Raw genomic sequence first — 27,990 nt, forward strand, 5'->3', positions numbered from 1 at the left:
TCTGTACTGTCACTTCAGTTTCTGTGGTTTTAAACAAAGGCTTCAAGGAGAATATCAGAGTTTAAGAATTAAAAACATACACTAGCATTCTACAGATTGTTACCTTTTAGGCATTCTTGCTCAGCTTGAGAGGCAGGTTGACTCTGCCTCAAAACCTAATTCAGGCATTTATTAGTTCTATAATCTTGAGCACGTCTCTTTTCATTAACATGTTTCTGACAACAAAAATATCTCACAGTGTTATTATAAGGATTAAGTTATCTAATACACAGAAACAACTAGCAGTGTACCCAGATACTTAGTAATCACATACATGTTAGCTATTCCCATTAATACCCCCGTTATGTATCAGTAACTTAGTTACACCACACACTCTCTAGGTACTGGTTTCTTGAGCTCTCAAAAGAAATATAATTATCTGTCTTGCCAAAACAATCTCATCGGATTACTGGAAAATAAACCAATATACATTAAAAAAGCTAATAAAAGGCTTCATTATAGAAGTATCCATTACTCTGTTCACAGGAACACTATAGTTTTTTTTGTTTTTTTTTTTTTAACGTTAATTCAGTTTTGAGAGACAGAGTGCAAGCAGGGGAGGGGCAGAGAAAGAGGGAGACACAGAATCTGAAGCAGGCTGTCCAAGCTCTGAGCTGTGAGCACAGAGCCCAATGCAGGGCTCAAACCCATGAGCTGAGAGATCATGAGCTCAGCCAAAGTTAGACATTTAACCAACTGAGCCACCCAGGTGCCCCACAAGAAAACTATAAACACTGCATACAAAGCTCTGTTTGAATACTATAATAGAACATTACAGTCTTATAACAAAACTAGACTAAAGGGCTAAATATTATTTTGTTAAACAAAACCAAAGTCTGAATAAGTACCAATATCATATTTAAAAGCTAGTATTTACTGAACTATGGGCCTATCACTGAGCTATGTACTCTTCATACAACATCTCATTTTAATCTTCATAGGGTTGTTGAAGTAGGTACTACTGACCCCACTTCAGTGAGGATTGCAAGTCTCCCAAGGATTAAGCAATTTGCCCAAGTTCAAAGAGCTAGTATATTTCTATATTCTAAAATCCCACGCTAGGGGCACCCGAGTGGTTCAGTCAGTTGAGTGTCCCACTCTTGATTTCAGCTCAGGTCACGATCTCATGGGCCATGAGATCGAGCCCCACATAGGGTTCTGCACTCACAGCGCAGAGCCTGCTTGGGATTCTCTCCCTCTCTCTTTGCCCCTCCCCTGGCCATGCGAACATGCATGCGCTCGCTCTTTCTCAAGAATAAGTTAACATTTAAAAAATAAAATAAAAACCACGCTAGAATGGACACCTTACCATAATGTGACATGATCACTTGAATTCAGTTTTCCCCTAAAATAATAAGATCTTTTCAAATTCTACAAGTACTAAAACTTAAACACTAAGGAAAAAGATTACATTATAAATTTTAACATTAAAATGCTAATATAACAAAAGAAAACTTCTGAAGTTACATGTACAAGAGAAAAATTGGGCTCCAGTATATACAAACAGGGCATAAGGAAAACACCACCTTCCTTAGGTACTTCAACATGGATAGTTGCTCATTTGGTGAGATGTGAGCTAATACATTTAGTGTACAGAGTTAAATTTTCACAAGCAAATATACTCACTTCGTAGATTGTAAGCATAATATAAATGCCTTTATCCATAAATAAAATGCCCTAAAAACAAGTACTATTATAGGGAAAACAGGTAGGGGAATAATGTGGCTTGAACAAGCACAGGTATGGGGCACCTGAGTCGCTCAGTCGGTTGGGCGTCCGACTTCAGCTCAGGTCATGGTCTCACAGTTTGTGAGTTCACGCCCCACCCCAGGCTCTGACAGCTCAGAGCCTGGAGCCTGCTTCAGATCCTGTGTCTCCCTCACTCTGCCCCTCCCCCACTTGCACTCTCTCATGCACACTCTCTCAAAAATAAATAAATGTTAAAAAATTTAAAAAAAAAAAAGCACAGGCACATCATCTCTGTGAGAGGTGGTGATAAGGGACAACTAAAGCCGCTCTGTTAAGTTTATGTGCCACCTTGATACTTCATAGTATTAATGTGCAAAGGACACTGACAGACTATATAGCCTGATTAATACCTCTCAGTTCAAAATTTATATGAAGACACTGTAATATAGTAAATCTGGTGACAAGCCTGGAAGTCAGCAAGATGCATTTTAATTTTCAAATTTCAAAATGTCTTGACCAATAGTAAAACAAGCCACATCTGGATTTAGTTAAGCTTAAAAATGTACTAAAACTTCTGTTGATAGAGGAACCTGAGGTAATATGTGAACTAGTTTTCCAACTATGAGGTGTATCCAAGAACTTAGATGTAAGATTATCCTCAAAATTAAACTAGAAAAATCCATAAAGGATTATTCCATGGTTATGTAAGAGGATATCCTTACTTATTCTTAGGAAATAAATTCTGAAGTATTCAAAGAAATTCTGAGGGGCACCTGGGTGGCTCAGTCAGTTGAGCATCCAACTCTTGATTCTGGCTTGGGTCATAATCTCACGGTTCATGACTCTAAACCCCACATTGGCCTCTGCACTGAAAGTGTTCTGCTTTGGATTCTCCATCTCCCATTCTCTCTGCCTCTACCCTCCTCACACTCTCTCTCAAAAATAAATATTGAAAAAAAAACAAGGCACAGTGCCTCCAACTTATTCCCAAAGGGTTCAGGAAAAAAACACGGATTAAAAATGATAAAGCATATGAAACAAAATGTAAACAACTGGAGGGCACTGGTAAATTCTTCATAGTGCTCCTATAATGTCTACTAAGTTAGAAAGTATATCAAAGCAAAAAATTATTTTTTAAAATCTGACACAATATGACATTAAATTAGTCTATAAGTACATGAACAGTTATTACTTTATTATTCTAGATTCTCCTTATGATTAAGAAAATCCAAATGAAAAAGAAGGTTGTACTCTAGTCCCAGGTAAAGTATATTCTGGCCATGAGGAAGGCTACGTAAGACTACACTCGAAAGGTATTATTTTTTTTTTTTTAAATTTTTTTTTTTTCAACGTTTATTTATTTTTGGGACAGAGAGAGACAGAGCATGAACGGGGGAGGGGCAGAGAGAGAGGGAGACACAGAATCGGAAACAGGCTCCAGGCTCTGAGCCATCAGCCCAGAGCCCGACGCGGGGCTCGAACTCACGGACCACGAGATCGTGACCTGGCTGAAGTCGGACGCTTAACCGACTGCGCCACCCAGGCGCCCCTCGAAAGGTATTATTAATCATCTGTATCATACAATTAGTCTTGCTCACGTCCATGCCTTCCAAGCAATCTCTGATTATAACTTTACTAATAAGTTAGGTATGCTACTCTGGTGCTATATTAAATTTACAACCAAAAAAGTAACATTTTAAAAAGAAATTTTACTATGAAGTTAACAAAAACAAAGGCATTATAGTGATAGAAGTCAAAAACAGTGATTATCTCTTTAGGGTATGTACTGGCTAGGAAAGAGTGAGAGAGTCTTTGTGGAGGAGAGCTGTAAATGTTGTATCTTAATCTGGGTGTGGTTACATGAGTCTACACATATGTAAAAAGTTATCAAGCTTTAATTTAAGATTACTACACTTTATTATATGTACAATTATATCTCTATTTTATAATCAAACAAACAAGTGGTGCTTTCAGAAAACAGTTCTCAATTCAAATCCAAAACCCACAATGCAAGAGAATGACATAGATTATTACACTGGCACTCAACTTTATAACAAGTACCTGTAATCTTGGTTAACATGAGTATATACTCTGAGGTGGGGTTTTTTTTGTTTTTTAAAGAATAACCATTGCAGAGACGCCTCAGTGGCTCAGTCAGTTAACCGTCCAACTCCTGATTTCAGCTCAGGTCATGATCTCATGGTTTATGAGATCAAGCCATGTGTTGAACTCTGCACTGACAGCAAGGAGTCTGCTTGGGATTCTCTCTCTGCCCCTCCTTGACACGCAAGCACTCCCTCTCTCAAACATAAAAAAAAAATAGTGTCAACCACTGTAGAACTTTAGTAGAACTTTAGTAGAAGGTGTGCAAGTGCAAAGAGATCAAGGCAAATGCAAGGAAAAAAGAGCTGTCAGGAGTCCTCAACAAATAACATGAAATCATGATGAATCTGACATGATCTTACAAAAAAGGTCTAGAAATCAGATTAGATACACTCCCCCCTCTACTGTTTTAGTCTGCTTGAAAAGATAAAAAACATGGAATTTTTTTTTCTCCCTTTGGGGAGATTATGGGAATAGAAAATTATTTTTTAAAAATACAACTTTGGGGGTGCCTGAGTGGCTCAGTTGGTTGAGCGTCAGACTTTAGCCCAGGTCATGATCTCACAGTTCATGAGTTCAAGCCCCATAACAGGCTCACTGCTTTCAGCAGTGTGAAGCCTGCTTCAGATCCTCTGTCCCCCACTCTCTCTGTCCCTCCCGTGTGTGTGCTCGCTCTCTCAAAAATAAAACATTTACATATATGTATACATATACATAGCTTTGGCAAAAACTAAACATTCTATCACTTTGGATATTGTCCTTTACTCAAATCAATGTCTGCATGTACAGGACAAAATAAACCAAATGATATATATAATGGTAAACAGTACAATTACACTAACACTTAAGAGGCAAGTATGGTAATAGATAGGGGTAGATCAGCTACTGCTATCTTCCTTCCACTGGGCTATCTCATTTCAGAGGTTCAAGTACTCTTGCCTGTGCTACCCTTACTGTGTCAGTATTTCCACAGCAGAACAGAAACAATTTTTTTTTCTAATTCAACAGTGAAGTAAGGTTGCCAAATCACCATTCAGAAACCACTCTCAATCCTAAAGAAATTCAAGAATTTTTTAGCCAACATTTAGAAGTTAATCATCTTTAAGTTCACTTTCTCAGTAGACTGAATATAATCCTAAATTCAGAAGTCTACATAAGAGGTCTGGGACTGACCATTTATATCAAGTTCTATAATATACAAAGTTAATCTATAAGGATGACTGCTAAAGGGCATTAGGAACCTTTTCTGTAGTAATGTAAATATTCTCTATCTAGAATGGGATGGTGATAAGCACATATATCTGTCAAAATACACTAGATGAATACACAAAATACACTGTCACATATAAATTATATCTTAATAAACAAGACTTGAAAAGTAAATACACACAATTTAGGCTTTGAAAAATGGGAAAAAGAAAAGAAAAATGGGAAATCAAATTCTAAGAAAAAACTCACTGAAACTGATTTATTAGAAAAAAAGATTAAGGGGCGCCTGGGTGGCGCAGTCGGTTAAGCGTCCGACTTCAGCCAGGTCACGATCTCGCGGTCTGCGAGTTCGAGCCCCGGGTCAGGCTCTGGGCTGATGGCTCAGAGCCTGGAGCCTGTTTCCGATTCTGTGTCTCCCTCTCTCTCTGCCCCTCCCCCGTTCATGCTCTGTCTCTCTCTGTCCCAAAAATAAATAAACGTTGAAAAAATAAAAAATTAAAAAAAAAAAAAAGATTTTGATTTTTGTTTTTAACGTTTATTCATTTTTGAGAGACAGAAACAGAGCATAAGCAGGGTAGGGGCAGAGAGAGAGAGAAGGAGACACAGAATCCAAAGCAGGCTCCAGGATCCAAGCTGTCAGCACAGAGCCCAATGCAGGGCTCAAATCCATGAACCATGAGACCATGACCTGAGCCAAAGTCAGACACTTAACCAACTGAGAGCTACCCAGGCACCTCCTAAAGATTTTATTTTTAAGTAATCTCTACACCGAACATGGGGCTTGAACTTAAAAGTCTGAGATCAAGACTCGCATGCTCCCACCAACTGAGCCAGCTAGGCAACCCTGTCACAGCTACTTTGAAGGGCATTTTGGCAGCATATTAAAACTATAGCTATGTAGGGGTGCCTGGCTGGCTCAGTCAATATGTCATGTGACCTTTTATTTTTTTTAATGTCTTTTTATTTTTGACAAAGACAGACACAGCATGAGTGGGGGAGGGGCAGAGAGAGGGGGGGAGACACAGAATTCGAAGCAGGCTCCAGGCTCCGAGCTATCAGCACAGAGCCCAACAAGGGGCTCAAACTCACGGACTGCGAGATCGTGACCTGAGCCAAAGTCGGACGCTCAACCGACTGAGCCACCCAGGCACCCCAATACAGCATGTGACTCTTGATCTCAGGGTTATAAGTTCAAGCTCCATATTGGGCAGAGAGCTTACATTAAAAAAAACAAAAAACAAAACTATAGCTATGTATACCAACCATATGACTCAGCAAATCTATTTCTCTTGACACTCAGAGTGTCATCCATGTGCATGAAGATGTAAAAAAAAACAAAAAAACAAAAAACCCTCACTGCAACAAATAGAAGAAAATACTGAAAACAACCTAAATATTCACCAGAGGAGTAACTACATGAATAAAAAATTATGTTCATATTATGGAATGCTCTATAATATTTAAGCAAAGGTCTCTACAACATATTACTGAGAAAAAATATAAAATGTAGAGAGGTATGTACAGTATATTAAGAAAAGGAAAAAAGAGCGGCACCTGGGTGGCTCAGTCAGTTAAGCATCCGACTTCAGCTCAGGTCACGATCTCGTGGTACGTGAGTTTGAGCCCCACATCAGGCCCCGTGCAGACAGCTCAGAGCCTGGAGCCTGTTTCAGATTCTGTGTCTCCCTCCATCTCTGCTCCTCTCCACCACACACACACACACACACACCCCTCAAAAATTAACAAACCTTGGGGCGCCTGGGTGGCGCAGTTGGTTAAGTGTCCAACTTCAGCCAGGTCACGATCTCGCGGTCTGTGAGTTCGAGCCCCGCGTCAGGCTCTGGGCTGATGGCTCAGAGCCTGGAGGCTGTTTCTGATTCTGTGTCTCCCTCTCTCTCTGCCCCTCCCCCGTTCGTGCTCTGTCTCTCTCTGTCCCAAAAATAAATAAACGTTGAAAAAAAAAGAATTTTTTCTTTAAAAATTAACAAACCTTAAGAAAAAAAATTTTAAGAGGGGAAAAAATGTCATTTTATTAAGGGGTATATAAACACACAAAGATAAGAGGGAAAAAGCATGGGGGTGGTGGTGAGGAGGCTACTAAATGAATTATAGTGATTACAAAAATAATCAAAAGACCAGGACTGAAAATCATTAAAGGAATTAAAGCCTTATCTTTAATGTTTTAACATTTTACAAGGAGAACATATTCACCTACTCATGTACTGAAATTTTATTTTGGAAAGCATTGATACAAATAAGAAAAGATTATTAAGTTCTCCTCCCTTAAATAATTCAACCTGAGAAATATTACCATCATTTTACACAAGCTGCTGTGCCTACATCATGTACCACTATTGCTGCTTTGGAAAGCCCAAAATTTTTCTCAAAATTTTCTCAAATTTTCTCATTAACTGCTATCTCTAAGGAAGAAAAACATTACTCTTTAATACACTTCAAAAATCTGTAAGAGACAATGAAACAAACAAACAAACAAAAAAAACCAAGAATTTAAAACAAAAAAACTTCAAAACTACAAAACACTGCTGAAAAATCAAAAGCAACCTAAAAATGGTCGTCTGGGTGATTCAGTTGGCCAAGCATCTTGATTTTGGCTCAGATCGAGGCACATGATGGGCTCTGTGATGACAGCAGGAAGCCTGCTTTGGATTCTCTCTGCCCCTTCCCACCTATGCATGCTTTCTCTCTCTCTCAAAATAAATAAATAAATCTAAAAAAATAATAAAAACCTAAACAAAGGGAAAGGGACCCAACATCCATGACTCAAAAGATTTGTTAAGATAGCATTAATATAAACATTTTTTTTTTTTTTTCAAGAGAGAGAGAGACCATGCACAAGTAGGGGAGAGGGGCAGAAGGAGAAGGAGAATCTTCAGCAGGCTCCATGCCCAGTGTGGAGCCTGACACAGGGCTCCATCCCACAACCCTGGGATCATGACCTGAGCCGATATCAAGAGCCAAGATGCTCAACTGTCTGAAGACACCCAGGTGCCCCAATATTATAAACTTTTATAAGAAAAGTTAGAGGAGTAAACCTTCATGCCACTGGATTATGTAGCAGTTTCTCAGATAAAAAAATCAAAACCATAAATAACCAAAGAAAAAATAAATACATGGGATTTTATCAAAATTAAGCATTTTTGTGCTTCAAAGGGCACCATCAAGAAAGAAAAGATAAGCAGCCTGAGGTGATTTCTGAAATGGTTCACTATTCACTTGACCCAGGGGCACCCCCCCCCCACCCACCCACACACACACAAAATCATACAAATCAAGAGGTTCAAATCTTTGTGCTTACTTTAAGAACGCCATGAAACTACCCAGACCATCAAGGGTATGCATATCCAAAAAACCACCAAGTATCTGAAGGATGTCACTTTATAGAAATGTGTACTATTCTGTCAGTAAAATGGCGGAGTTGGTAGGCGTGCCTCTGCCAAACAGTGGGGTTGGACACACGGCTGGTGGCCCAAAAACAGTGAATTTTTGCTGCATTTGCTTAAAACTGCAGAGTTAATGCTGAAGCAGTTTAAATTCTCTGGTCATTGAACATATCTAGGTGAAGAAAAGCCCTCAAGGCATGGCACAGAACTTACAGAGCTCATGTTCAGACTAACCCATATAAAGCTCTTACTGAAAAAGAACAAACTGTTCCTAAATCAAGAGATATCCCAGAAAAAGATATCCCAGAACAAACAAAAACTCATGCCCCAGGAGTAAATTCAGAAGATAAATGCAAATAAAAGGTAAGAAAGGAAACAAGAGACAATCCATGAAATGGGAGAAAATTTTTGCAAATTATGTACCTAGTAAGGGACTTGTATCCACAATATATAAAGAACACTACACCTCAACAAGAATTTTTAAAATAACCTTTAAAATGAGCAAAAATCTGAACAGACATTTCTCCAAAGATATACAAATGGCCAACAAGCACATGAAAAGATGCTCAACATCATTAGTAATTAGGGAAATGTAAATCAAAACCACAATGATATGCCATTTCAAATCCACTAAGGATGGCTAGAAATTGAAGAAGTAAATACCAAGTGTTATTAAAGATGTAGAAAAATTGCAACCTTAATAAGTATATTGGAAACGTAAATGGTACAGTCCCTATTGAAAACAGTCTGGCAGTCCTTCAAAAAGCTAAACATACAGTTATAAGACTGAGCAATTTCACTCCTAGGTATATACCCTCAAGAACTGAAAAATATGTGTCGACACCAAAACCTATATATAAACATTCTTAACAGTAGTATTCATAGTGAAAAAGTGCAATCTAATGTCTATTGATGGATGAATAGATAAAAATGTGGTATTATCCATACAATGGTACACTATTCAAGCATGAAAAGGGATTAAGTATTGATCCTTGCTACAATATGGATGAACTTTTAGAAACATTATGCCAAGTGAAACTGGACACAAAAGGCTACAAAATATCCAGAATAAGAATATCCACAAAAACCAAATGTGAACTATTGGTTGCCAGAGACCTAAGAGAGGTGGGAAAAGGGAGTAACTGCTAAATGGTACAGGGTACAGCATATATTTGGGGATGATAAAAACGTACTGGGGGCACCTGGGTGGCTCAGTCAGTTGGGCATCCAATTTCAGCTCTGCTCACGATCTCAGTTTGTGGGTTCGTGAGTTTGAGCCCCTTATCAGGCTCTCTGCTGTCAGTGCAGAGCTTGCTTCTGATCCTTTGTACCTGTCTGCCCCTCCCCCACTCATCTCTCTCTCAAAAAATAATTTTTTTTTAATTTCAATAAAAAGTTCTGAAATTGGTGGTGATGACTATACAACTCCATGAATATACTAAAATCCATAGAACTGTGTACTTTAAAAGGGTGAATTTTCTGGCATGTGAATTATATTTCAACAAAGCTGTTTTTTTTGTTTTGTTTTTAAGAAAAACAAGAAGGAAAATAATAGGCTTCTATTTTTCACTCCTTGTTTTTTCTTTCTTTAATGGGATTTGTACTAATCAAAGCTCTCCAGAGAAACAAAACCAATAGGAGATATGTATGTACACGTACACACACACACACACACACACACACACACACACACAGAGATTTATTATGAGAAATTAGCTCATACAACTGAAGAAGATGAAAAGTCTCATCTGCTGGTGGTATAGTTTCAGTCTAAGTCCAAAGGCCTGAGAACCAAAGAAGGTGATGTGTAAGTTCCAGTCCAAGGGCAGGGGAAGAACAATGTCCCAGTTCAACCAGGCAGGTAAAAAGAGGCAAATTCCTTCTTCTGCCTTTTTGTTCTATTCAGACCCTCAAAGTATAGGATGATGCCCACCCACATTGGAAAGGGCAATCTACTTTACCGAGTCCACCTATTCAAATGTTAACTCACCAAGAAACCCCCTCAGATATAGCCAGAAAAAAAAATGTTTAATCTTAGGCACCTCTGGACTCAATCAAGAGGACATATAAAATTAACCATCAAAGGGGTGTGTGGCTGGCTCAGTTAGAACATGTGACTTTTGATCTCAGAGTGGTGAGTTTTGAGCCCCGTGCTGGGTATAGAGATTACTTAAAAAAAAATAAAATCTTAAAAAAAATTTTAACCATCACAAGATTTAACCCTTTATATGTTTAAGTTTATTTTGAGAGAGGGCACGAGCAGGGGGAAGGGCAGAGAGGGAGAATCCCAAGCCAACTCCGTGCAGTCAGCACAGAGCCCAATGTGGGGCTCAAACTCATGAACCATGAGATCATGACCTCAGCTGAAATCAAGAGTTGTATGCTTAATTGAGCCACCCAGGGACCCCAAGGTTAAACCCTTTAAGTTGTATCTGTAATTATTCACTATAAAGCTCAGCCACTCCCAAGCTGTTACCCCAACATCCAGGCAGAACATAGTACACACAAATTACTACTGCCATCAAAAAAATTAAGGGAAAATGCTTTCCAAATTATTTCATGGCAAATCTTTTTAAAAACTGTTATTTATGACTACCAAACCAATTATAACATGGTAGAGATTATCAAGTTGGTTACAAATTAGAAAAGCTAGCAATTCTATTCCTGGTCCAAGAAACAAAAAAATACAGAAAATAAAATACACTAACAATGAACAACCCAAAAGAAAATTAAGAAAACACTTCTATACAATAGCATTAAAGAATAAAATACTTATGAATTAACCAAAAAAGCAAAAGACTCACATGCTAAAAACAACAAAATCTGCTAAAAAAAAAAAAATGTAAAGACAACACAAATAAGTGAAATATCATGTTCATAGATTAAAATGCTTAATATTGTGAAGAGGTCACTTACCTAAGTGACACACAGATTCAAATCAATCCCTATCAAAACCCCAATGATGTTTTTTGCAGAAATAGAAAACTCTATCCTAAAATTCATATGGAATTTCAAAGGACCCTGAACAGCCAAAACAATCCAGAAAAAAATGAACATTGGAAAAGTCACACTTCCTGATTTCAAAATTTACTACAAAGCTATAGTTATCAAAACAGTGTAGTACTGCAACTAGAATAGAAAGCTCAGAAATAAAACCTCACACATACAGGGGCAAATGGTTTTCTAAAAGGGTACCAAGACTATTCAACAGGAAAAAGACCATCTTTTCAACAAAAAGTCCTGGGAAAACTGAATATCCACATTCAAAAGAATGAAGTTGGACCTTTATTTTATACCATACACAAAATTTAAATCAAAATACATCAGAGAACTAAAACTATAAAACTCTTAGGAGAAAGCATACAAGGAAAGCTTCATGACACTGCATTTCACCATGATTTCTTGGAAATAACACAAACGGTACAGGCAACCAAAGAAAAAATGAACAAATGGGGCACCTTGCTGGTTCAGTCAGTGGAGTATGGAAGTCCTGATCTCGGGCTGTGGGTTTGAGCCCCCTGTTGGGTGCAGAGATTTAAAAAAAAAAAAAAAAAAAGATTTTTTTTTTTTTAATTTTTAAGTAAATTTATTTTAGAGAGAGAGAGCATACACTCATGAGCAGGGAAAGGAGGGCGGGGGTGGGGGGTGGGGAGAGAATCTTGAGCAGGATCCATGCTCAACACAGAGCCCAACACGGGGCTCAATCTTACAACCATTAGATCATGACCTGAGCTGAAATCAAAAGTTGGGACTCAACCACCTGACCCACCCAGGCGCCCACCCATTTTATTAAGTAGCCCAGTTCAGAGCCCAATGCAGGGCTTAAACCCACAACCCTGAGATCAAGCCCTTAGCTGAGATCAAGAGTCGGACACTTAACCAACTGAGCCACCAGGGATCCCCCCAATAGGTATTTTTAAAAAAACTACAATTCAACCACAAAAAAAAATAAATAAAATGGGTAGAAGACTTCCTATATGGACTAAATGTTGGCGCCCCCTCAAAATTCAAATGTTGAAACCTAATCTCCAGTGTTAATCATATTTAGAGAAAGGGCCTTTACAGAAGTAATTAAGGTTAAATGAGGTCATAAGAGTAGGACTCTGGATCTTGTAAGATTAATACCCTTATAAGAAGAGACACCAGAGAGCGCTCTCCATCCTGGTCAGAGGAAAGGCCAGATGAAGGCAAAGTAGTCTTCTATAAGCAAAGAAAAGAGCCTTCACAGAAAACTGAACCCTGCTAAAAAAAAAACCTCGATCTTGGACTTTCCAGGCTCCAAAACTGGGAGAATATAATAAATTTCTCTTGTTCTTTAAACCACCCAGCCTGTGTATTTTATTATGGCAGCCTGAGCAGGCTAATACAGACTTAGACAACAATGCAAAGACAACATACAAAAAGCCAGTAAGCACAAGAGAAGAGCTCAACATCACTAGTCACTAGGGAAATGTAAATCAAATCCACCATGATTTACTACTTCACACTCATGAAGATGGCTACTATTTTAAACAAATAAATAATAAAGTGTCAGAGCACCTGGATGGCTCAGTCAGTAGAGTGCAGGGTTATAGTTTTAAGCCCCATGCTGGACCTAAAGATTACTTAAAAATAATGCTGGGCATGGGGGCACCTGAGTGGCTCTGTCAGTGGAGTGTCCAACTCTTGATTTCGGTTCAGGTCATAATATCACAGTTCGTGGGATCAAGCCCCACATCAGGCTTTGCACTGACAATGCAGAGCCTGCTTGGGATTCTCTACCTCTCTCTCTGCCCCCTCCCTGACTTGTGCATGCACGCTCACATACTCTCTCCCCCAAAATAGATAAACATTAAAAAAAATAATACCAGGCGTGCAGCCTACTTAAAAAAATATATTCTGATTCTGATATCCAAAATTAAAAATAAAATCTTTAAAAAAAAAAAAAAAAAAGTGTTGGCTACCCTGTGGAGAAATTGGAATTCTTGTGCATTGCTGATGGCAATGTAAAATGGCACGGCAACCTGGAAGAGTATGGAAATTCCTCAAAAAATTAAACATAAAATTACAGTATGATACAGCAATTCCACTTCTGGATACATACCCAAAAAAACTGAAAAGTAGGGACATGAACAGGTATTTGTATATCCATGTTCACAGCACTGCTTACAGCAGCCAAAAGGTGGAAGCAACCCATGTGTCTGTCAACGGATGAATGGATAAACAAAACATGACATGTACCTACAGTGGCATATTATTCAGCTTTAAAAAGGAAGAAAATTTTCACAAAAGCTACAACATGGATGAACCAACATTGTGCTGAATGAAATCAGCCAGTCGCCAAAGAACAAATATTGTAGGATTCCATTAACATGAGGTACTTAGAGTAGTCAAATTCAGAGAAACAGCAGAATAGTGGTTGCTAGGGGCTTGGGAGAGGGATGAATGGACAGTTAGTGTTTAATGGCTACAGAGTCTCAGGGAAGATGAAAAGGCTCTAGAGATGGATGGTGGGGATGGTTGCACAAGAATGTCAATGTACTTCATGCCACAAAACTGTACACTTAAAAATGGTTAAAATGGGGGACACCTGGGTGGCTCAGTCAGTTAAGTGTCTGACTTCGGCTCAAGTCATGATCTTGTAGTCTGTGAGTCCAAGCCCCACACTGGGCTCTGTGCTGACAGCTCAGAGCCTGGAGCCTGCTTCAGATTCTGTGTCTCCCTCTTTCTGCCACTCCACCACTCACACTCTGTCTCTCTCTAAAAATAAATAAATGTTAAAATGGTAAATTTCATGTTATGTATATTTTACAATTACATACGCATAAAGTAAAAGTGAAATAAATTATATATGCATAAAAGTGAAATAATGCATTAAAAAATAATACAGTAAAAATCTTAAGTTCCCCAAAAGAAACTCCCCAAAACATTAATATGATGTTCATTAACAGGATGTGTAAAGAGGGGGGAAAAACACCCTGGAGTTTTTGTTAGAACTCCGACATATTAAATTTGTAGACTATCTTTTTCATCCAAATACAGTTGACACACAATGTTAGTTTCAGGTGTACAACATAGTGATTCAACAACTCTATACCTTATGCTATGCTCACCAAAACTGTAGCTACCATCTGTCAAAATACAGCACTATTACAATACTGTTGACTATATTCCCCGATGTACCTTTCAGACTCCCCCACACTGTGACTTATTCAGTCCCTAACTAGAAGCCTGTACACCTCCCACTCTCTCTCCTTCACTCATTTTGCATATCCCCCATCCTCCTCTCCTCTGGCAACCATCAGTTTGTTTTCTTCTGTATCTACAGATCTGTTTCTGTGTAAGTTCTAAATCTTTAAAATAAAATTAGTAAACTTGAAGAAATCAAACAGTCACTCATATCTTCAAAGAATAGCAAAAGGCAAAAAATAGAAGAAGCAAAACTCACAAGTTTTAGCTTTTGCATTTGGTCAGCAATCTTTAAACCAAATGTAATTTATATCTATGCTTTATACCAAAGTTTGAACAATTTCTAGAGATTTTTTTTTTTTTTTTAAGTAGACTCCATGCCTAAAGTGGGGCCTGAACTCATGACCCTGAGGTCAAGAGTTGAATACCTGACCAACAGAGCCAGCCAGGTGCCCCACTAGAGAGTCACATATAAGGTTAAAAACAAAAAGAAGCTTGGGGTTCAGTTGGTTAAGCGTCTGACTTTGGCTCAAGTCATGATCTCACATTTCATGGGTTCGAGCCCCGCGTCGAGCTCAGACAGCTCAGAGCTTGGAGGCTGCTTTGGATTCTGGGTCTCCCTCTCTGCACCTCTGCCTCTCATGCTCGCTTGCTCTCTCTCTCTCTCAAAAATAAACATTAAAAGTTTTTTTTTAAAAACAAAACAAAAAGAAGCTTTATCCATAATAGGTGTACAAGACTGGTCTTGACATGATTTCCTTCACCTCTAAGATTCTCTTCCTATCATTGAAAAAGTTTAAATATCAGGGCGCCTGGGTGGCTCAGTCAGTTGAGCGTCCAACTTCGGCTCAGGTCATGATCTCACAGCTCATGGGTTCGAGCCCCACATCGGGCTCTGTACTGACAGCTCAGAACCTGGAACCTGCTTCGGATTCTGTATCTGCCTCTCTCTCTGTCCCCCTCCAGCTTGCACTCTGGCTCTCTCTCTCTCAAAAATAAACATTAAAAACAAAAAGTTAAAAAAGAAAAAGTTTAAGTATCAACCATTTTTATTATAAAGATGCAAAATATAAATATCCAAATGAATATTACATTCAAATATTCTAAATACCAGTAGATACCAACACACACAAAAATTTATCAAGGGGAGCGCCTAAGGTGGTTTAGTTGGTTAAGCGTCTGACTTTGGCTCAGGTCATGATCTCACAGTTAGTGAGTTCGAACCCAGCATCGGGCTATGTGCTGACAGCTCTGAGCTGGGAGCCTGCTTGGGATTCCGTGTCTTCTCTCTCTCTCTCTCTCTCTCTCTCTCTCTGCCCCTCCCCCTCCCTCTCAAAAATAAACATTAATTTTTTTTTTTTTAATTTTAACAAGGTACCTGAAGTCCCATATCCAGACTTTAGCTTAAGTACTCTATATTCCTAAAGTATTAATCTTGCATGAATTTCCTGATGGGCTTAATTTTACAAAGATTCCAACAAAATGTTATTTTCTCTAGCCTATCATAGATGGTTTAATTAGAAGAAATGAGTCACTAAATTAGCACAATATGGAGTGACCTAATAATTTTTATTTAGCTAATAAGGAGTAACGGAGTTCCTTAGTCATCTGATTAAAGTTTTAGAGTAAATTACCTTAATCTATAAAATAATAAAAGCACAGGAAAAATAAAATACACATACAGTCATTAACTGATAACCTAACAAAGTTAGATACCTGAAATACAAACATAATTATACTGGGTTGAATTTAATCTAGAAAAATATTTCTTACAAATTAAAACCAGGACTAGAAACATGCCCAAAGGTAAACAGAAATTAATAGACTAGAAATACTTATTAAATTTCAAGAGGCAAATGTCTTATAGGGCATGTATCACAACTTTACAATAGTAATTTTATTAACTTTTTTATAAGAAAACCTCCCTTCATGGCTAGCTTTTGCTTTCAACATTTATAAAATTGGGCAGTTTAAACCACTTTGCCAAATGTTATCAGTGAGAAATCCATGCCAAGACAGAATTTTTTTTTCATTTTTCTTTTTGGATGTTTGTTTATTTTTGAGAGACAGAGACAGAGAGACAGAGCATGAGCAGGGGAGGGGCAGAGAGAGGGAGACACAGAACCCGAAGCAGGCTCCAGGCTCTGAGCTGTCAGCACAGAGCCCAAAGTGGGACTCGAACTCACAAGCTGTGAGATCATGACCTGAGCCGAAGTTGGACGCTCAACTGACTGAGCCACCCAGGCGCCCCTCATTTTTTTAATAGTTTACCTTTGAGAGAGCACATGCATGAGCAGGGGAGGAACAGAGAGAAGGAGACAGAAGATCCTAAGTGGGCTCCATGCTGACAGCAGCTCGATATGGGGCTCAAACTCACCAACCCGAGATCATGACCTGAGCCCAAGTCAGACATTTAATCAACTGAGCCACCCAAGCACCCCCACCCCTTTTTTTTAAGTAGACCACATCCAAAGTGAGGCTGGAACTCAGGACTCTGAGGATCTAGCCTCTCATGCTCTACTGACTGAGCCAGCCAGGCATTCCAGAATGCCACTTACTTTTAAATATGTATACTTTTGGTATTAAATAAAAATCCAACCTACAAAAGAACTAGTAAGACGTGGGGCCTGGGGAGCCTGGATAGCTCAGTCTGTATAAAACGCAACTCTTGATATTGGGATTGTTGAATTTGTGCCCCACGTTGGGTATGGAAGCCTACTTTTAAAAAAAGGAAAAAAAAAAAAAAAAAGAAGTGAGGCCTAGAGAAAACGTTTTTTCCTCCCCCAGGAAAAAAGAAAACAAAAAAACACAAAAAAACAGGACATATAAAATGAGGAAACAATTAATGACCCGTGACTACTAGCAAAACAATGTAGTCATATGATATGACATTGAGAGCTATAATTTTAGATTTTAGCCTGATACTAAAAGGTCTCTTATGGGGAGGAAAGAAATAATTCAACTGAACATACAGACAATACTTTCTCTGTACTCTTAAAGGCAAACAATATTGTGTACCTCTACCTTTTAGTATCCACAACCAGGGGGCACCTACGTGGCTCAGGCCGCTAAGCCCTCTGACTCCTGATATAGGCTCAGGGTTCATCGGCTCACTGATGGTGAGATCAAGCTGTCAGAGTGTCTGGCTCTGCACTCACAGTGCAGAGCCTGCTTGGGATTCTCTCTCTGTCCCTTCCCCCCTTGTAACTCCCTCTCTCAAAATAAATAAACTTGAATTTAAAAAAACAGAATCCACAACCAGCAGTATTTTGTTCTTAAATTCCCTTTACTCTTAACAAGTGACATATGCTCATTTTTATTAAATGTTTGTTTATTTTGAGAGAGGGTGCAGAGACAAAGTGAGAGAAAGAATCTCGAACAGGTTCTGTGCTGTCAGCACAGCACCTGATGTGGGGTTCCATCTCAGGAACTGTGAGATCATGACCTGAGCTGAAATCATGAGTCTGATGCTTAAGTGCCTGAGCCACCCAGGTGCCCAGGTATGCTCCCTCTAAATTAACAGTTGATTTTCTTTTTTAATTTAACTAATAGCTGATTGAGAATTTTCATAGAGATTCTGGTAAAACCCCCAGTGTACCAAAAAAGAAGACTATCATAACTATTCAGCATATTTTTTACCCACTTGATTCAAGAAAGCCAACTTATACATGAGTAATTCCGTAGGCTCCTATGCCTATTCCTTTTCTTGTGTAGGCCATAAACTGTACTGAAGTCAGAGTCCACATAATCTTGCTCACTACTGCATCTACAATGCCTAGGGCATAACAGTGTCTAGTACATAGGTGGCACTTGGTAAATATTGTATTAATACATCTAAGCCAAATCATGTAAAGGAAGCAGGTAAAACTATAAAAGAGGACAAGGTTTTAAGGCACAGGAAATGTCTCAGAGAGCTCTTGCCTGTTACCAAAATGAAAATTTTGAAGTTCAAAATTAATTAGAATACATGGAAGTTATTTTAAATTATACAACCAATTTAGAGATGCTCAATTGGGGCGCCTGGGTGGCTCAGTCGGTTGAGCGGCCGACTTCAGCTCAGGTCATGATCTCGCGGTCCGTGAGTTCGAGCCACGTGTCGGGCTCTGTGCTGACAGCTCAGAGCCTGGAGCCTGTTTCAGATTCTGTGTCTCCCTCTCTCTGACCCTCCCCCGTTCATGCTCTGTCTCTGTCTCAAAAATAAATAAACATTAAAATAAATAAATAAATAAATGAATGAATGAATGAATGAATAAAAAATAGAGATGCTCAATTAACATCATGGACTTATTTCTCAATATATGTATAAAATAAATCCTTATTCTGGCATACACTGGTAGACTAGTGTAAGAACTATATATATCTCTTAACATTGTAAACAGCACAAGTACAGATAATGCTCAACACTTCCCTTCCAGGTTCATCTCATGCCGGATAACACGAGCAGTTACTAACCTTTTCTAAATTAAATACTTAAACTCTCTGCATTAACAACATAAGATATTTGAAGATTTTAGAAAAGTATTTTACAATTTCAAGACAGGCAACTTCCTTATGTAAAGTGATCCCTTACTAGCTATTCAAATCTCATTTAATGATTAGCAAATACTGTTTACTCATAAGATCTTCAAGCTACACAAAGATCTTACTTACACACACATATCATGGATGAAGCACCTGGGTGGCTCAGTTGGTTGCCTATCCAACTCCTGATTTCAGCTCAAGTCACAATCCCAGGGTCATGGGATGGAGCCTCATGTGGAGCTCTGTGCTGAGCATGGAGCCTGCTTGGGATTCTATTCTCTCTCCCTTTGCCCCTCTCCCTGGCACACACTCTCTATAATATATATATATATAAATTTATTTATAATAAAATGACCTTTCCTGATAGAATTTAAAATATACATATTAAAAAATAAAATAACTTTTAAAATTTTGTATCATGGACACAAAAAAGCTATAAAATGAAAGCAAACAACAGGTACTAAATAAATGCACAATATTTTTATAACCTTCTATCTAAGTTACCTAGTAGTAATGATGAAAATAAAATAAGGGGAGGGGCACCTGGGTGGCTCCGTCAGTTAAGCAACCGGTTCTTGACTTCAGCTCATGATCTCACGGTTTGTGGGTTCAAGCCCCACACTGGACTCTGCGCTGGCAGTGCAAAGCCTACTTACGATTCTTTCTCTGCCCCTCCCCCATTCATGTGCTCTATCAAAATAAATAAACTTAAAAAAAATTGGGGGGGGCGCGCTTGGGTGGTTCACTCGGTAGGGCATCGGACTTCAGCTCAGGTCATGACTTCAGCTCAAATCTGCAAGTTCAAGCCCTACGTTAGGCTGTGCTGACAACTCAAGGCTGGAGCCTGCTTCAGATTCCATGTCTCCCTCTCTCTGCCCTCTCTCATTCATGTTCTGGCTCGCTCTCTCTTGCTCTCAAAAATAAATAAACATTTAAAAAAAATTTTAATGCAGGGAAAGTACTAAACATCTTTTGCCAATATTTACATGCTAGCACTATTCTTGCGACGCCTGGGTGGCTCAGTCAGTTAAGTGTGTGACTTCAGCTCAAGCCATGATCCTACAGTCTGTGAGTCCAAGCCCCACATTGGGCTCTGTGCTGACAGCTCAGAGCCTGGAGCCTGATTCAGATTCTGTGTCTCCCTTTCTCTCTGCCCCTCCGCCTCTCTCTCTCAAAAATAAACATTAACAAAATTAGGGGTGCCTGGGTGGCTCAGTCAGTTGAGCATCTGACTTTGGCTCAGGTCATGATCTCACAGTTCATGAGTTTGAGTCCTGCACTGGGCTCTGTGCTAACAACTCAGAGCCTGGAACCTGCTTCAGATTCTGTGTCTCCTTCTCTCTCTTCCCCTCCCCTGCTCATGCTCTGTCTCTCCCTCTCCCTCCCTCCCTCTCTCTCTCTCAAAAATAAAAAACATTAAAAAAAAATGTTTTTAATTAGATGCTAGCACTATTCTTATTTAAATGGTGCCAAATTTGGCACAAAGATTTGTTCCAGTGAAATAAAGATTCTAGTAAACAAAGATGGTCCACTTTTGGTGAAAACTGTTTAAGTAATCTGTACACCCAACATAGGGCTCAAACTCATGACCATGAGATCAAAAGTTACATGCTCAGATACCCGAGTGGCTCAGTCAGTTGAGCATCTGACTCAATTTTCTGCTCAGGTCGTGATCCCAGGGTGGTGGGATTGAGTCCCATGTCAAAACATGGAGCCTCCTTAGGATTCTCTCTTTCTCTTCCTCTGCCCCTCCTCCCCTGCTTGCACTCTCTAAAATGAAAAAAAAAAAAAAATTAATAAAAAAACAACTCCACGATCTTCCAACTGGGGCAGCCAGCTGCCCCAATTTTGGTGAAAGTTACACAGAAATTACACATTATGATTATAAAGTCTACTAGTATGTGTTGCAACTTTTAACACAAATCTCAATACAGTACAAATTTTTAAATCTCATAAAGGGTCATTTTCCTTTAGTGATGAGGAGTGGGGAAAAAAATATTACTAAGAAAACAAAACTGAAGTCTGTAATCTTAAACAATAACCCAACTACAAAGGATACCGTTAGCCATACAATTTTTCCTTTAAGCAATACACATAAAAATTTTAATGCCTCCTTCATATGAAAAAATAGTCACTTAAAATCACCTTCCCTTTTCTAATGTTAAAGTGGGTTTTTAAGAGGCTAATCCTCTTAATTATTCCCATATTCTAATGAATACCAGCTCCTAGAAGCCAATACAAAATCCTTCACTGAAAGTGTTAGGATATTATAGAACAAGAGCAGAATCCATAATTAATTAGTGACTTTGTATCTTAAAGCTCAAACTACTGTAGTTACAGTGGCCAGTGAGACAGTTCCAGCTAGCAATTGTAGGCATTAGGAAGCAAATGGTAAAGTAGTAGATCAGGGTACTATTTACAATCCTATTATAAAGACTAAACATTTCTTAATTTACATAAAATCTTGTAATGAATAATTAGAACATGGATATTGGCTAAGCCAAGACAGCTGCTGCAAAAGGTTGCCTGCAAAATGCAATATATTAATGTGGTCAAAGGCTGTAATAGTTTTTGTTTTGGGGTTCTTTGTTTTTTGTTTTTGGTTTTTTTTTTTTTTTTTTCGAGTAATCTACACCAACTTGGGGCTTAAACTCACAACCCCAAGATCAAGAGTTGCATGCTCTACAGACTGACCCAGCCAGGCACCCCTGTATAATAGCTTTTATCATACAGAATCTTGCGTTTCTAAAATATCAGTCTAGCCACGATGGAGTAACTGGTTTGGGACTAGCCCTCCCACCATAACCAACTGGACATAATGTATAAAACAGTTCTTGGCTCAGAACTGTGACGCTGGACAGAAGGGAGACAAATCATCTGAGATCTATGACTACCTAAACTTTTTGCCCCAAAGCACTTTTCAAACCCTGGCCAAAAAGGGGGAATCCAAGCTGAGCAGAAAATACAACAGAAACTCAAACATAAGTTTCAAAAGGCCAAGGCAGCTATAACCTCTACAGCATTCTTGTGTCTTTACTAAACTAAGCTGTACATGAGTGGACAAATAAGTAGTTGCTCATTACCTAATGGTTCTTAGGTACTATTAAACATAACTACCACTGGAGTTCACAGACCTCTGATTCTGACAGACCACAGGAGAGAGACCTTACTGAACACTAAAGAGCAATCAGTTGAGAAGACATTAGCAGAGCTCAACTCGCCCTAGGACAAAGACTCCTTCCTCTTTTGGCTTACCCTAACACAGGTCTAAATAAAAACAAGGCTTGAAGAATTTGGATAAATATAAAATATCTTTTCCTCTTTAAAAGATGATATTTTAGGGGTGCCTGGGTGGCTCAGTAAGCATCCGACTCCTGGTTTCAGCTCAGGTCATGATCTCACGGTTTTGTGAGTTTCAGCCCCGTATCGGGCTCTGCATTGACAGTGAGGAGCCTGCTTGGGATTTTCTCTCTCTGCCCCTCCCCTAGTCACACTGTCTCTCTCAAAATAAATAAATAAATAAATTTTTTTGAATAAAAATAAAAGATTTTTTTAAAGCAAACATAACAATGAATTATGGGTTTTATAACACACCTAGTAAAAAATGTATGACAGGGGCGCCTGGGTGGCTCAGTCGGTTGAGCATCTGCCTTCGGCTCAGGTCATTATCCTGCAGTTGATGAGTTTGAGCCCCGCATCGGGCTCTGTGCTGATGGCTCAGAGCCTGGAGCCTGCCTCGAATTCTGTGTCTCCCTCTCTCTCTGCCCCTCCCCCGTTCATGCTCTGTCTCTGTCTCAAAAATAAATGAACATTAAAAAAAAATTTTTTAGGGGCGCCTGGGTGGCGCAGTCGGTTAAGCGTCCGACTTCAGCCAGGTCACGATCTCGCGGTCCGTGAGTTCGAGCCCCGCATCGGGCTCTGGGCTGATGGCTCAGAGCCTGGAGCCTGTTTCCGATTCTGTGTCTCCCTCTCTCTCTGCCCCTCCCCCGTTCGTGCTCTGTCTCTCTCTGTCCCAAAAATAAAATAAACGTTGAAAAAAAAATTTAAAAAAAAAAAAAAATTTTTTTTAATTAAAAAAAAGTATGACAATAGCATAAAGACCAAGAGGAGGAGAAAATGGAGATATACTGCCATAAGACTCTTTTATTACATATCAAATAGTATAATATTATTTGAAGGTATTTGCTAAGTTAAAAGTGCTTACTATAAACCCTACAGCAGCTAGGGGAATAAATAAGTACAGTCAATATGCTAATGCAGAAGATAAAGTAAATATCACAAAATACTTAATCCAAAAAATGTCAAGAAAAGAAAAAATTAACAATAGATGAGACAGTGCAAGGTGCCTGGCTGGCTCAGTCGGTGAAGCATGCATTCAAGACCCATTTTGGTTACACGGATTACTTTTTAAAAAAAATTTTTTTTAATTTAAAGAAAAGAACAGAAGTGGGTCACCTGGATAGCTCAGTTGGTTAAGCATCCGACTGTTTTGATTCAGGTCATGATCTCACAGTTCATCAGTTTGAGCCCCACAGTAGGCTCTGTGCTGGCAGTGTGGAGCCTCCTCAGGATTCTCTCTCAAAATAAATAAATAAACTTAAAAAAGAAAAAAAAAAAAAAGAATAAAGGAGATGAATACTGTCAGGGAGAAAAATCTTTTCCTCTGCTCTCCCAGGTTCAAAATTGAAGGCCTCCAAGTTAAACTGAAAATGGAGGCAAAGGAGGAGAAAATTTATTCATATGTATATGAACACACAAAAATGGTGACTCTCTAAACAGCTAAAGAAGAGGCCATATATACTTAATGCAATAGTAGAGGGAGGAATTGAAAAGGCTTCTGTATAAGAACAAATGGGTTTCTAGGGAAATAAACAGAAGATAAATAAGTCTGTGATAATGTCTGTTTTTGCAGGGATGAGAGAAGTCTTATCCTTTTTTTTTTTTCTTTATGGCCATAAATATTCTCTGGGAAGGGCATTCACAGAAGCCTCATTCCCAAAAGATTTTGCTTTTAGAGAGTTAAGAGAAGCTCCAAAAGAGCTTCTTTCTGCATCTGCTAAATATCAAATACCTTCGGTTTAAAATAATCTTAGGACACCTGGGTGGCTCTATCAGTTAAGCATCTGACTTTTGGTTTCGGCTCAGGCATGATCTCATAGTTTGTGAGTTCGAGCCCTGCGTCAGGTTCTATGCCTGTTTGGAATTCTCTCTCCCCCCTCTCTCTTTGCAACTCTCTCGCTCACGTGCACGCACACTCTTTCTCAAACTTTAAAACATGACATAAAATAAAGTTGTAGATTATACCTGAAACTAACATAATACTGTGTTATCAACTATACTTATTAATAAATAGTCTTCTATCAATTCTGAAGGTCCAAGTAGATCCCCACAATAGAAAACAAATAGCAAGATGGCACACTTAATCCTAACCATATCAATATTTACATTAAATGTTAATGGATCTTTGTAAAGACGCTAATTAAAAGACAGAGATACTCAGGCGCCTAGATGGCTCAGTCAGTTAACCATCCGACTTCAGCTCAGGTCATGATCTCACAGTTCTTGAGTTGGAGTCCCACATTAGGCTCTGTGCTGACAGCTCAGAGCCTACAGCTCAGAGCCTAGAGCCTGCTTCACATTCTGTGTCTCCCTCTCTCTCTGCCCCTCCCCTGCTAGCGCGCTCTCTCTGAAGAACATTAAAATATTTTTTAATTTTTAAAAACTAAAAAAAAAAAAAAAAAAAAAAAGAGATAGTCAAACTAAATTTAAAAATCAATACCTAATTATATGTTAACTATAAGAAACATGCTGTAAATATAAAGACACAGACTGAAAGTAAAAGGACGGAAAGAGATACCACATGCAAATACTAGTCATAAAAAAGTTACAAGAGCTATATTTATGCCAAAGTCATCTTAGAGATAGCAAATATTACCAAGATAAAGCGGAACAAGTCATTTATGATAGAAGGGTAAATTTACTGAGAAGACCTAACAACCCTAAAATATGTATGCACCTAAAAACAGAACTTCAAAATATAGCAAGTAAAAACTGAGAGAACTGAATCCCCAAATGTAGTTTAAGATTTCAGCACTCCTCTTTCAGTAATAGAAGCAGACAAAAAATATGTAAATATATAAAAGACTCTAATGATACTATCAACCAATAATTAATATCTACAGCAGGATACACTTTCTTTCCCAGGACACAAAGAATATTCACCCTGAAATGCCTCACCATAAAACAAATTTCAAATTCAAAAGACTGAAATCTTGTATCTGTTCTCTGACCACAATGGTATTAAGTTAGAAATCAGTAACAATATGTAAAACCCCAAATATTTGTTAAATGAACAATACATTTGTAAATAATCCATAGCCAGGGGCACCTGGGTGGCTAAGTCAGTTAAGTGTCCAACTTCATCTCAGGTCATGATCTTGTGGTTCAGTGTGAGTGAGTTCACAAGCGAACGAGTTCGCGTTCTGTGCTGACAGCACAGAGCCTGGAGTCTACTTCAGATTCTGTGTCTCCCTCTCTCTCTCTGCTTCCTCCGGCACTCTCCCTCTCGCTCAAAAATAAACAAACATTAAAAAAAATTTTTTTTAATGATCCACAGCCAAAATGAAATTGGAAAATATTTCAAACTAAATGGAATTACATAATATGTCAATTTGTGGGATGCAGCTAACACATTAGAGAAAACTTAGATACCCATATACAAAAAGAACCTCAACCCTTACTTCATTCATTAAACAGACCTTACCTTGAAGTGTTTCACAGACCTAAATGTAGAACATAAAACCATAAAAATTCCTGAAGAAAATTTAATATTAGTGACCTTTTGTTTAGAGAAGTTTCCTTAGGTAGATACAAAGGGTGTTAGGTATCAAGGAAAAAGTAAACCAGCAACTTAGACTTCATAAAAGTTCCTCGATCTTTGAAAGATACTGTTAAGAAAAAATGAAAAGGCAAACCACAAACTACAAGAACATGTGATTTATAAAACCTGTGAACAAGGACTCATAGCCAGAATATATAACTTAACAGTAAACAAAAAGCCATTTTATTTTCTTAAATGGGCAAAAGATTTCAATGGACACTTCAATGAAGAAAATAAGTGAATGGCAAATAGGCACATAAAAAAGATGATCATGTGGAAATTACAGAATAATACAATAATATATCACTAGAGACCCACAAGAATGGTTAAAATTAATAAAGACTGACAATACCAAGTGTTAACAAGGACACTGATCTCCTGGAATTCTCATACACTACTGGTGGGAAGCAGTACAGCAACTCTGGAAAAATATTTGGCAGCGTTTTTTTAGTTTTTTGGGGGGTGTTGGTGGTTGGTTTTTGTTTGTTTTTTGACAGAAAGCATGAGCAGGGGAGGGGGAGAGGGAGAGAGAGAATCTTAAGCAGGCTCCACACCCAGCAGGGAACCTGATACAGGGCTCAATCTCAAGACTTAAGCTGAAATCAAGAATTGCATGCTTAACCGACTAAGCCACCTAGGTGCCCCAGTTTGGCAGTTTTCTTATAAAGTTATAAGCATAGGTTTACTATACAATCCTGCAATTTCTACTCCTAGGTATTTAACCTAGAGAAATGAAAATACATGCCCATACAAAAACCTGTATGTACATATTTACAGGAATTTTATTCATAACAGCCAAAAACAAGAAACCCAAATATCCCATCAACTAGGAAATAAACTGTGGAATATCCAAAGGAATATTATTTAGCAATTAAATACAACCTACTACTTTTAAAAACAGGGATGAATCTCAAAGCATTATGCTAAGTGAACTAGGGCAGACACAAAATAGTACATACTATAGGATTCTATTTATATGACATTCTAGGCAAAATTATAGATACAGAAAGTGATCAGTAACTGCCAGAGACAGGAGAGGGGAGTGACCATTAATGGCACAAGGGGTGCCCTTTTTGAGGTGACAGAAATAGTGGTTATATGACTTTTTACATTTAGCAAAACCCAAATTATATGCGTTAAAGATCGGTGAAGTTTACTTTGTGCAAATTATGCTTCGATAAAGCTAATTTTTTCCCCATTTGGCAGCAAAAAAAGTCAGAACCATACACACGTGCTCTGAGTAAAGCAAATACTTTTCCTAAGTCTTGGAGTAAGTACCATTGTAACTAGTGGAACCATGTTTGGGAATACAGACCATTATACTGAAATCTAAACTCAGAAGGTATGCTTTAGGGATGACAAAGAGATCTGTATAACTAAGACCCTTCTGTCGGCACTCCATGAACTGCATTTAACCCACAGTGAAGCCTTAAAGGAAGTTTCAAGTTACATAGGGCAAGCCAGCTAAAACAGATTAAACTAAAAGTTGGATAGTGCAGCACAGACATCTCAAATACTTGGCTTACCACACTCTTGCCAATGATCAAGTTTATTTTGGGACTGGAATATTTTAAAGTTCTGCATGTTCACTGCAGCTCCTGCACATTAACTCTAGTAATCGAAGGCTTCCAAAACAATAATTCTGAAACAAAGTTTTGAGTACTCACCTTTTATTCTCACCTAACATGTTAAACACAAGTAATATAGTCACGAAATAAAAGAGCCAAATTTTGGAAGACAACATAATGCCAACAGTTTATTAAAAAGCAAGACAAAAAAGCTTCTCTTGATACCTCATTAATCACATCAACCTTACTCATAGCTGCTTTGTGAGAAAACAATAAAGAGGATATTTATGCCTAATCAGTGAAATGATTACAATCTGAGATATCTTTGCTCTTCTATTTATTAAGGTGATAATTTCTTTAAAGGAAACTTCTACACTGTATAGGTATAAATGGTTGGCAAAGAATACGGATC

General features: G+C 38.4%; 1 protein-coding gene and 1 pseudogene across 8 annotated transcripts in view; one reads left to right on the forward strand and one right to left on the reverse strand.

Annotated features, from left to right (window-relative positions):
- MTMR3 (myotubularin related protein 3) overlaps positions 1–27,990 on the reverse strand; it is a 150,725-nt gene that overhangs the window by 93,247 nt on the left and 29,488 nt on the right. The gene's annotated exons all lie outside the window — the stretch shown is intronic.
- Positions 8,377–8,778, forward strand: LOC125148850 (60S ribosomal protein L17-like; annotated as a pseudogene).

The sequence above is a fragment of the Prionailurus viverrinus genome, chromosome D3, assembly GCF_022837055.1.
Source record: "Prionailurus viverrinus isolate Anna chromosome D3, UM_Priviv_1.0, whole genome shotgun sequence".
NCBI classification, from domain to species: domain Eukaryota; kingdom Metazoa; phylum Chordata; class Mammalia; order Carnivora; family Felidae; genus Prionailurus; species Prionailurus viverrinus.